Raw genomic sequence first — 12,105 nt, 5'->3', positions numbered from 1 at the left:
AGTTAACAACCGGCTTTTTGTAGTTAGAACCCACACGCCAGCACATCGCACACCCCCTTGGAGAACCACCCTGCACTACACCCCAGAAGTCTTCAGACGTCACAGAAGCGCTTTGACATGTTTTTTTTTTTTTTTAATCATCCTTGCAGTGTTACCGAGAGCTTCTGAATGGATCCTCCGCCATTTCCTCATGCAAAACACGTGGGGACACGTGGCCTCGAGACCCACGTCCAAGGACAGCCAGTGTGAAAGTTTTTGCATATACCTTTCACTCAGAAATTGCACTTCTAGGGCTTTTTTATTTTATTTATTTTTTTTTTTTTTGAGAAAATAACCACTATTACATTTGATTTAAAAGAAATGTCAGAGTTTAAACAATTGGCCAGAAAGGGTATCATAATGTCAGTATATTCTTATTCAACCAACAGTAAATGAGTCACTTGGTACGCTCTGCTTGCACGCTACTAAGAACGGTTAGTAAAGGTCATGTCGCTGAGGACTAAAACACTGAAAACATAGGTTAAGATGCTGTACTTAAATATGGCATATTTGTTTCTAAGTATTTTACCCCAACATTTTAAATATAAATTAAGTGAGTTGAGCCTAAAAAACAGACCACTTCGGAGTACATTTTAAACTTGAGCGCTTGTGCCCAGCAATGAACAGGTTTCACCAGCCGTCAGGGCTCTGGCCTCTCTGAGGACAGTCTTGATTTAGGCCTGGACATGTGCCATCTGGCCCTACCTTGGCTTCGCAATTCAGCGGTCTGCATCTGCTCCTTCCTTGCTACCCAGTTTCCAACCCTTCTATTTTTCCGAAACCACATTCCCTTGACCTCAAAGCAGGATTTGGGATGATGACCACTGCAATTCAGAAATGTCTCTGACCCACACACCGGCACACAGCAGGCAGCCAGTAAATGAATGGTAGTTCACACCCGTGGCTACCCAGCCTTTGCTCGGACTCTCCTCACAGGTCTCCTGGAGCCCATTCTATCCTGCCACTCTCCGTCCCCCCATCAACTGCTCTTTTAGTTACTGTCCCTATCTCCTTCTCTACCCACCTTCTGAATGTGAGGCCTTTCCAAAGTTTTATATGCAAGTTTTTCTTTTTTGACTATATATCGCCTTAGAAATGATCACCATTTCTAAGGTTTCACGGATCACCATTATGCACATTAAGGAAAGTCTCTCTCTTCAGGCCTAAGTCCCACATTCCAAACTAAATGGGTTAACTATGTTACCCCATGCCCTTTACCAAAAATGTTGCCACATGCCGTTTACCAGTGTACTTATTCAAGGGCAGACTGTGTCTTATACTTTTTACAGCCTCTGCATAATGTTTTACATGCAGTGTGGACCTGATACACATTCCACTTGCTTTTATCGATCTATAGATCTACGCATCCCTGAGTTGCTAGAATCTCTTCAGCTTAAAAACAAATAGGAAACCAAAGTCCTGAGTTCTATGCCAAAGAACAATGGTTTCCAAAGTGAGGTGTGTGTGTTCTGGGTGCTAATACACAATGATTTGTTGGAATGTGGAAAGAAAAATACTAGAATGTTTTTTCACCTCATCCTAATTTAAGGTCTACGTTTGTGATGGCTTATAGTTATAATGAACACACAGGCATATCATCTATAAAGACATTAGTAGTGTATAATCTAGAATTTTTTTACTCACAGAATTTTGTAATTTAAGTATGGAGTCCACTGACAAGAAGAATAGTCCTGACTTAAGCTACATCTATTAATACGGTATAACATAACATTCACCAGATGACAAAAAGAAGCATTTCTAAACTAAGTTTGACATCTAAGAGCTTATTAAAATACTGAACACAAATATACCCTATAGGTGGATGTACATCTCAAGTCCAAATGTGAGAAAGATATCCTGACACCTATCCTGACTCAATATTCTCCCCATGTAAAACATACAAATGTCTGAGAAAGATGAGGACAAATGAAGATCAAATAGTTTTTATGTTAAAATAAGTCAATATAAGAGTTCTTCCCACTTTTTTTCTACTTCCCTCTTGACAAAACTCAAAGTACAGAACTACCTACATACGTCCTAACTGTAAATTACTTGATACCATAGGATTACTGGACGAGAAGGGAATCTTAGAACTGATCTACTCTACCTCCCTCCACATGCCAGAAGACCCTGCTACACTGTCCCAGGCGTGATCAGACAGCTGCCTTGCTAAGAACTTGAAGGCTCCTGGATAGATCCAGATGTTGTAATCATTTTTCTTCCATGATCTTCCAGATCTGCCCCCTAGAACAAAGATCAACTCTCCAAGTGTCTCCCTTGGAACCATGGTTTAAAGTCTACTCACCATCCTAGACCTCTTCTCCCACTGAATGGAATCTAACCAAGCACTGTTTCACTTAAAAACAAAACCAAAGACATGAAGAATCAAACACCAATTTTACATGAAAACTGGCTATCAATGAATAAAGAAAATTTTGTGTGATTATGTGTATTCTCCTAAACTAAGGTTGCAGTCCCCCCTGCCTTTTTTTTAAGTAGGCTCCATGCCCAACATGGAACCCAACGCAGGGCTCAAATTCAATGACCATGAGATCAAGACCTGAGTCAAAATCAAGAGTTGGACGCTAAACCGACTGAGCCACCCAGGCACCCCAGCGTTCCCACCTTTTAAAGCAGAGATATCACATTAGACTCATAACAAGCCTATGACAAACTAACACATTGGCTTTCACATCAAAAAAAAAAAAAAAAAAAAATGCAGTGACAGATTCCTGTCCACATTTTGGACTTGTATGATGCATTTATTAATCCTAATTGGATTGACATTTATTCCGTTTAAACTAAATCTTGTTGGTTTCACTTTAGTGTTTCAGCCTGAAATCTTTCTGAACTGTAATTCTCTATCACCTTCTCTCCATACTTTGTGCCACCTGGGAACTGCATACACACACACACACACACACACACACACACACACACACACACACACTCTTTAAACTGAACAAGACAGAGCTTTATGGAAGTTGATAGGTTGACAACATCTACTAAACGTATCAGAAGTTCAAAATTAGTTTAAGTCCACTTACATTACTCTGCCTTGCTGAAATTAAGATATATTATCAAGCTGTGCCTTGACTTCATGTTTTATATGCATTTCAAAAAAAGAAAACTACTTTGAAAACTATAAAGTATCCTACATGTATGGCACTGCCCATAACCAGCACTGGGTATGACTTTAGTAATTTAAAAAAAGGAAATCCAAAAGTTTCTACAAGTAATCCACAAAAGCAACAGGAATGATTTCTTGCAATTGAGGGCATACTCCAACGAAAGATAACGAATAGTTGCATGCTCCATCATAAGCATTCCAGTAGGCACCAAAGTAAGATAAGTCCTGGTACCTACGGATCCGAAGTAAGAAGGGCATACATAATGCTGGAGAGAGAGACTATTCTAAGTGCCCGAGAGCTAGGAAGAGTGATGTTAGGAGACTGGAGAGCATCAGGAAGTTAGAGATAGGCCTCTAAAGAATGGAAGAGAGGAAAAGAGGGCACCCTCGTGAAGAGGCAGAAAAATTGTGTGGAGGCAAAAAGGGGTAGTGAGTTACTCAAGGAACAGCATGGGCTCAGCCAGGGCAGCAGAAGGGGCTGGCTGGAAGCACGCACTGCGGCCAGACTGCAGAGGACTTACGAGTCCCGGCCCAGGGGTGTGTTCATCTGGTGGGAACACCCGACAGCTTCAGAGGTGGGGGTGAAATGTGCTTCCGGAGAATTTCTTATAGCAGGGAAAACAAACATGGTTGGGGGAAGAGACTAGCAAACTACGCACGTAGTCAGTCCGGTTGAGGAAAAGGGAATTCACAATTAAAAGGTAATGCATGTATTTACCTAGAGACTAAGAACAAATTTACAATTCTGTCCTTTCTTCAATATCCTCTTTTGTGCTTTATAAAAATCAAGACACAAATTATCTATGGCTATCTTTTGGAATAGCTTCTCATCCATATTACTTTCCTAGAATGACAGTGCTTCACTTTGTGTCAAATTCTGCAAATTCCTACAGCCTTCTCAGCTATAATAACCAAGGCCAAGTGAAAACCCAATGAAATCACGTCCCCCTTCAGTACTCTATCATATTGGGTTTGTTTCATTTTTACAATGAGGCTTTTACCAAATACGTAGCACATAAATAGACATTGCCGAGGTGCTGATATCCAACACCCATTACTTATTCTTGCTGCTTAACTGAAAACAAGCACATTATTTTTCTTTACTGTTTTTTTCAGAAACTTAGAAAATTTTCAGAAAAAAATCATTTGAGTTGAGCCTTGAAGAATGGGTAGCATTTCCACAGGAAGAGACTGGGGTTAGACAGAGAAGAGAAAGCTATTTCAGTAAGAAAACACACAAGCAGAAACAGAAAAAAGTAAGAGGGGTATATGTGAGACACATTATGTACTAACTTCAGTAGGAGAAAGAGGAAGAGAGTGGCAAGAGAACGAAGTTCTGGAGCGCCAACTGACCGCACAGGTACTTATATCATTATGTCATTTTCTCCTTAAATTAGAACAATTCTTTGAGGTAGGGATTAGTGCCTGTGTTTCATAATGTGACAAAAGGTACTAGAGCTCAGAAGGGTGAAGTAACCTGTCCACATTCACTCAGCTAGGAGAAAGCAGAGCCAAATTTGAACCCAATGCTGCCATTTTTCTTGCTGGTCATTCAACTACAGCCTTAAATGTTTTACAACCTCTTACCCTAGTTAAGAAACTCTGCTCCCGGGGCGCCTGGGTGGCACAGCGGTTAAGCGTCTGCCTTCGGCTCAGGGCATGATCCTGGCGTTATGGGATCGAGCCCCACATCAGGCTCCTCCGCTATGAGCCTGCTTCTTCCTCTCCCACTCCCCCTGCTTGTGTTCCCTCTCTCGCTGGCTGTCTCTATCTCTGTCAAATAAATAAATAAAATCTTTAAAAAAAAAAAAGAAACTCTGCTCCTATTAGAAATATTCCTGGCTTTTCAAAACAAGGCTTAAATATAATCTATTTTGTTATTATGAAAATCCATACACAGAAATACGAAGTAAGAGAAATTAACAAAATGCAGATCAGAAATAAGATCTAGAGGGGCACCTGGTTGGCTCAGTTAAGCGTCTGCCTTCGGCTCAGGTCATGATCTCAGGGTCCTGGGATGGAGACCCACGTCGGGCTCTCTGCTCAGCGGGGTGTCTGCTTCTCCCTCTCATTCTATGCTCTCCCTCTCAATAAATAAATCTTTAAAAAAAAAAAAGAAAGAAAGATCTAGAAACATGAAAGATTATTTTGTTACTGTAACTTGCTAAACTGACCTAACATATTAAAAACTTAATAAAACATAAAAAACCCAACTATATAGCAAACCTACTGGGTGGATCATTAAACAGCCCCAAAAACGGCTTACTTAAAGTTTGTAACATGAAAAGACCCCACTTGTTATAATGTTAAGTGAAATGGAAAACATCATGTATATAAAGTGACTACATAAAATCCAACTTTACTGTATTCTCCAAATTTCTGTATGTAATGAAAATATTATTACTTTTGTAATGAGGTAGAACAGAATAAATATCCAAGACACACTGTAGTCTGGGACCATTTAGTGCCAAGCAAACATCCCAAAATACAGCTCTTTGGGCCCTACCAGTATCATTGCAATGTAGCAGAGCAAAATTCTTGCCTGTACATCTGCATTTATAATGACCTTGAATAATCAAAAGTTAACTTATGGACAGGTATACTGTTAAGGAAACAAGGAAAGTACAAAAGGTAGTAAGAAGATCTGTATCAAAAATACCAACAGGAGACGCCTGGGTGGCTCAGTTGCTTAAGTGTCCGCCTTTGGCTCAGGTCATGATCCCAGGGTTCTGGGATCGAGTCCCTCATTGGGCTCCTTGATCAGTGGGAAGCCCCCTTCTCCCTCTGCCTGCCGCTCCCCTGCTTGTGTTCTTTCTCTGACAAATGAATAAAAATCTTTAAAAAAAAAAGAGGGGGTGGTTCCTGGGTGGCTCAGTTCGTTAAGTATCTGCCGTTGGCTCAGGTCATGATCCCAGGATCCTGGGATCAATCCCCATGTTGGGCTCCCTGGTCAGTGGTGCTCAGTGGAGAGCCTGCTTCTCCTTCTCCCTCTGCCTCTACCCTCTGCTTGTGCTCTCTCTCTTCCGCTCACTCGCTCTCACTCTATCTCAAATAAATAAAATCTTGGGATACCTGGGTGGCTCAGTCAGTCAAGCGTCTGCCTTTGGCACAGGTCATGATCCCAAGGTCCTGGGATCTAGTCCCCCTTCGGGTTCCTTGCTCAGTGGGGAGCCTGCTTCTCCATCTGCCTGCTGTTCCCCCTGCTTGAGCGCACTCTCCCTTTCTCTGACAAATACATAAATAAAATCTTTAAAAAAAAAGATTGGGTTTAACCTTTAAAAAATATATATTTAAAAAAAAAAGCACCAACAGAATATTTCACTAGTAATTATTAGTCTTCCTACCATGGTGTCATTCTCCTGTCCCAAACCCTGCAAGTGTCCCGATAGTGTCGGGAGTAATTTGAACTATTTACTGCAGTGTGCACGCATTGCACAATCTGGTCCCATTCTAATAACTGCTCCCCACTCTCATCCAGGGTCTCAAAGGCTCTCATTTACAAGCCTTATGCTCCGGTTGGCCTACTCCCTTTCTCTCAAAGAAACTTTATGTGCTTAACTGAGCTTTTGCTCACTCAGCCACCCTCACTTGGATTCTCCTAGTCACTCCTACTCCTCACCAGCTGACTCCCCACCTTCCAGGCACAAATCAACCTCTCCAACCCACAAGTCATCTCCCTTCTATATATTCCTGTTGAAGTTTTTGTTTACAAAACACACCAAACACTTAAACATATAGCCTACAATTGTGTAAATAAATATGTGTTATTTCCTAAAATGCATTTTAATTTATACAGATAAAGGACCTTTACTATATTTCTTTCATAATAATGAATTACTTCTATATAATACCTTACAGTTCATAAAGCAACTTAACATGTATTATTCTCAATAAATATCCTGGCGACTTAAAAGAGAATGCTTCAGAAAAGAAAACAAAATTTAAAAAATTCTTTAAATGACAAAAAAAAAAAAAAAAAAGACAATGCTTGACTAATGATGTTCAGGGAGCTCATCCCCTAAAGACTTTGGGGTAAGGATACTCTTCTTCCCTACAACCCTTAAATAATAATAGCTAGTGGTGGAAAAAAAGGTTAACATTTCTTACAAAAAATAGAAATAAAAAAAAGAAGCAAACCTCATACCTAATGGCCAGATCTTGGTTTTTATATACCATTCTCCAATAAAAGAAATCAGGACTTTGGAGAAATGGCTCATTTGAGGACTGGGGCAGAGAAAATACAAGATGAGCAGGAATTTCTTGCGGTACAAATAAGGAAATGCTCAAAAAAAGGAGGGGGCATAGCAAAAGGAAATAGGTGCCAATCTGAAAGAGTTCCCAATGGCCAAAGTTGAAATAATTTGAATAACAAAATAAATAATACTGAATTAAGAGTTCATATGGATAAACAACAGGGAGAACAAATCTTCCATATAGAAGAATTCCAAATAATACGCATAGGTACTCTCCCTTCCAGGAGGTGGAGCTAAACTCACCTTAAGTTAAGGGCTGGACTTTGAAAAATCAGCATATGGAAAGGAAAAAATAACTTTCCAAGGGAGAAACATAGCAGACAGCACCTTAACCAAATGATGAAGGTTAACATCACCTGTGATGTCATGTGGGGATCATTTACCCCAAGGATGCAATGAGAAGAGCACATCACCTGTGCCCTTCTTCACTAAAACCCGGCACCCTAATGTAGTCATGAGGAAAAAAACCAAATCTAAGCTAAGGGACATTATACAACATATCTCCACATACCTCAGAACCGTCAAGGTCATGAAAAACAAGGAGAAGACTGAGAATTCACCAAAGACCACAAAAGACCAAGGAGAAATGACAACTAAATGCAATGTGGCACTCTGGACTGGATCTTGGAACAGAAAAAAAGATATTAATAGACAAACTGGTAATGGTAATATAAATGGTAATATACCACTGCTGGTTTCTTAGTTGTAATAAACACACCACAGTAATATAAGATTGTAACAGTAGGGTAAGCTGAATCTTATACTATTCCCTTTTAACTTCTCTGTAAATCCGGAAATACTCAAAAATTAAGAGTTTAGGGAAACATGGGTGGCTCAGTAGGCTAAGTGTCTGCCTTCAGCTCAAGTCATGATCCCAGGTTCCTGGGATCAGCCCCACTTGGGGCTCCCTGCACAGGGGGGAGTCTACTTCCTTTCCCTTTGCCCCTCCCCCTGCTCCTGCTCTCTCTCAAAGTAAATAAAATCTTAAAAAAACTAAGAGTTTCTAAGAAAAGAAAATTGCAGAGATCCAGATCAAATAATACATAGAAGCATCCTGTATCAAAATCATAAGATTTGTCCTAAGTGTTCACTGCTATTAGCCCGGAGGATGTCTAACCCACAGCCAGGACTGCAGATCTCCCTTCCTTCCTCAGTAGAAGTGTTCTGTACTAATCAGCAATACCTCTAATCCCAACTGGCCATTTCCCATAAGTCCTCCGGGTGAAAAGATGATCAGGAAATAAAAGTCTGAACTCAGTACAAACAGTATTAAGTTTATATGAATGCCTGTGAATAAAGGTATTTCAAGGTTTTGGAATCTAGTTCATCTGACCAGATATTTAAGTCTCAGTAGGGGAAAAAAAGAAAAAAAAAAAAAACCTTAAATAAAAATAGACAGAAGGCAAACCTTGCCAGTACCCCATGTTCCCATTTAGGAGTAAGAATTTCTGGGTACCATGGGGTACCACATTTTTATTTTTTTTAAGATATTTATTTATTTGACAGAGAGAGAGACAGCCAGCGAGAGAGGGAACACAAGCAGGGGGAGTGGGAGAGGAAAAAGCAGGCTCCCAGCGGAGGAGCCTGATGTGGGGCTCGTTCCCAGAACGCCAGGATCACACCCTGAGCCGAAGGCAGATGCTTAACCACTGAGCCACTCAGGTGCCCCAAAAATGCACATTTTTAAAAACCACCCCAGTTGTTTGACAAACGTGACCTATGAACTGGCTGACAGTTCAGACAGAAGATTTATAAGGAAACACCTTAGTATCTAATGTAAGTCTGATATTTAATACTAAATTAATATTTAAACCAAGACTGTCTTTGGCAAACCAGGATGTATGGTCACCCTCTACAGACCTAATTTTGAAAAACACTGTTACATTGTTATGGAAGAAATACTATGTTGGCCTATTTCCTACTAATTAAAATTTTAATAATATAGAATCCAAAATGCAAGTCACATTCGGAATTTTACAAGACAGAAGACAGTGGTAAAGTGAGGTACTTATTTGGTCTACAAAAATCTAAGCTATTAATGATATCATGTATAGAAACAATAATGGTGTATACATAAAAAATGATTAGAAAGTAGTATGATTTTAACACAATCACTTCACATTGTAAATATGCCCATATGAATACAAATAAATGACTGAAATCTGGCTCCATATGTGCAGATTTTAAATTTGGAGCCATGCTATGTACAAAAAATTGGGGCTACAGAATGGCTGTCCAAAATAAAATAAACAACTCCCAAAAGATGGTAACTCAGTAAATAGCTTACCTAAAGAACATTTAAAATAGAAAACATTTCTGGGCACCTGGATGGCTCAATCGGTTAAGCATCTGATTCTTGATTTTGGCTCAGGTCATGATCTCAGGGTCATTAGACTGAGCCCAGCTTTGGGCTCTGGGCTGGGCATGGAACTTGCTTAAAATTCTCTCTCTCCCTCTGTCCCTCCTACTACCCCCCCCCCCCACCTTGTGCACTCTCTTCCTCTCTCTCAAATAAATAAGAGAGGATATTCAATTTTCAGTTCAATATGGTAATCCACAAAGACAAGTTGAACTTTTATTAATAAAACATCTATTTTCTCAATAAAGTATATAGATGTTTTATTAAACCTACACATAGGAAGGGCTTCTGAAACATTTACAACAGATAAAATTTGGCTAGCCTGAAAGATTTCAGACTGTAAAGTCACAGTAAACACAACCCCCTAGTGTTGATCTTCGTTTCTATACACTCGAAAAAGTACGTGTCTGACCAAAATCAAACCAAACCAAAAACTCCCCCAAAATGAAAAATCTAGCACAAATAGAGTAATTCAGTTTCAATATAGTATTGCAGTTACAGTTTAGAGTGTGACTATCACTGTATTATAGAAAAGGCCTTGATTATTAACTACCTTTTAAAACAGAAGCTATATTTTCCACATACTAATAAAAATGAAAAACAAGAGTCTTCTTGCTAAAATAGTAATGTTGGTAAACTCTACTGTACTCATGCTACCTATATCTCAGATTTGAATTATGATGTGATTAACTAGCTAGATAAAACCAAACTGTTATCTCAGTTTACTGACCTAAGTCATTTTAGTATTATTTTTATATTAATAGCCAATTACTTCCCCCTTCCAACAACTTACACTACAGGAAGGTTGCAGAATGACAACTTTTCCCTTTCACTCTCAAGTATTCTATACACCTAAAATAGACCAAATGCGCGAAAAACAATGAGAAATGAAAAACTTGCTGCCCTTAGATGACTGAGCTCTACACTCAAGAGACAACTCTGAGTTGAGAAATTAAAAAAAAAAATGGGAAGAGGCAATATAAAAATCTCCTAAAACGTAGAAGAAATTAGACTAGTTTAGTTTTCTTTAATATCTTCTTTAATAAGACATTACAGCACACAACTGAGCCCCCAGTGTGTCAGTTAAACATGGGGATGTAGATCCATAGGAAGTAGAATGGAAACAAATGTAATCTTAACCCCATTCCTTTTGGCAATTAATGGAAATACAGAATACAAACGGACCAATTCTCTCTCTGTGTCTCAGATTTTATAAAGTCTTTGAAGACACCATAACAGTTTTATAATGAACTTTGCTGTGATCTGTTAAAGAATCTTCAAATTTAATAATGACGATGCTTAAGAATTGTAGTTTTCCCCTTAGAGCAGATTTAACTCAAACATAATAAAAAGGGTTTGTACTAATAATCCTTACACAAAAGAAATATGAGAATTAATGTCTTATGCAAGACCAATGCAGCTATTTTCCTATCACTGTGATATAAAGTTAAATATGGTGTCTTCAGCTGCTTATAAAAAAGGGTTAAATACAAGAACAAAAAGCTTTTATTCTGAATTACAGTCAGCAAAAATGAAAAAAAAATGAACTAAAACTTGTGAATGGTTTTTAAATGATTTGTTACTAAATGTAAACATACACATGGTCAAAGCGCTTTTAAAAACTTTAAATTGTAATTTAACCAGAACTTTAATAATACCCACCACAAGCAATCAGGCAAATTCTAATGTTCTGGTACGAACATATTAGGAAATAACAGATATTAAATCTGAAACAGGAAATTAAATACATGAAAAAAATGACTATTTTAAAGTAAGAATGTAATAGAAGTTGCTAAGAAACTATTGCCGCTGAAGCTTTTCCTTGTAAATATCTTACTTGAAACTTACAGTGAAGTCAAACAAGGGGGGCAGAATATGCATAGCTACAAAACAAATGCAGTGATGAATTACAGCAGAAAGAGGGAATGCATTTTGTAATCCACAGGATCGGATTGGTGGCTCTAAGCAATTACCAGTAAATAGTTGAGTGTTCTTCCTATTATATAAACTTTAAAATTTAAACAGAGTTACAGCAGTTTCACTAGTAAAGTTAATAGTTGACAAAAGCAAATTAGAAGAACCCTAAAATTAGTCTTCCTTAACTGGGTAGGGTTCACCTCATCCATCTGAACTAACCCACTTCCCCGCCCTCAGAGCCAAAAGATGTGGAGATTGGCCTATTTTAATCCTTTTCTAGTTCAGACAGAAGTCACACTGTATAGTCTTTGACTTTAGGAGCCAGCACAAAGTAAACTCCTAAAATCAACCACTCACTTACAAAAGAAAGGAGGGAGAAGGTTCTGGGAATTAACCCAGCAGCAAGT

The sequence above is a fragment of the Ursus americanus genome, chromosome 9 (genome assembly GCF_024610735.1).
Source record: "Ursus americanus isolate L20-20 chromosome 9, mUrsAme1.1.p, whole genome shotgun sequence".
In the NCBI taxonomy this organism is placed as follows: domain Eukaryota; kingdom Metazoa; phylum Chordata; class Mammalia; order Carnivora; family Ursidae; genus Ursus; species Ursus americanus.
This window is presented reverse-complemented; position numbering follows the sequence as displayed.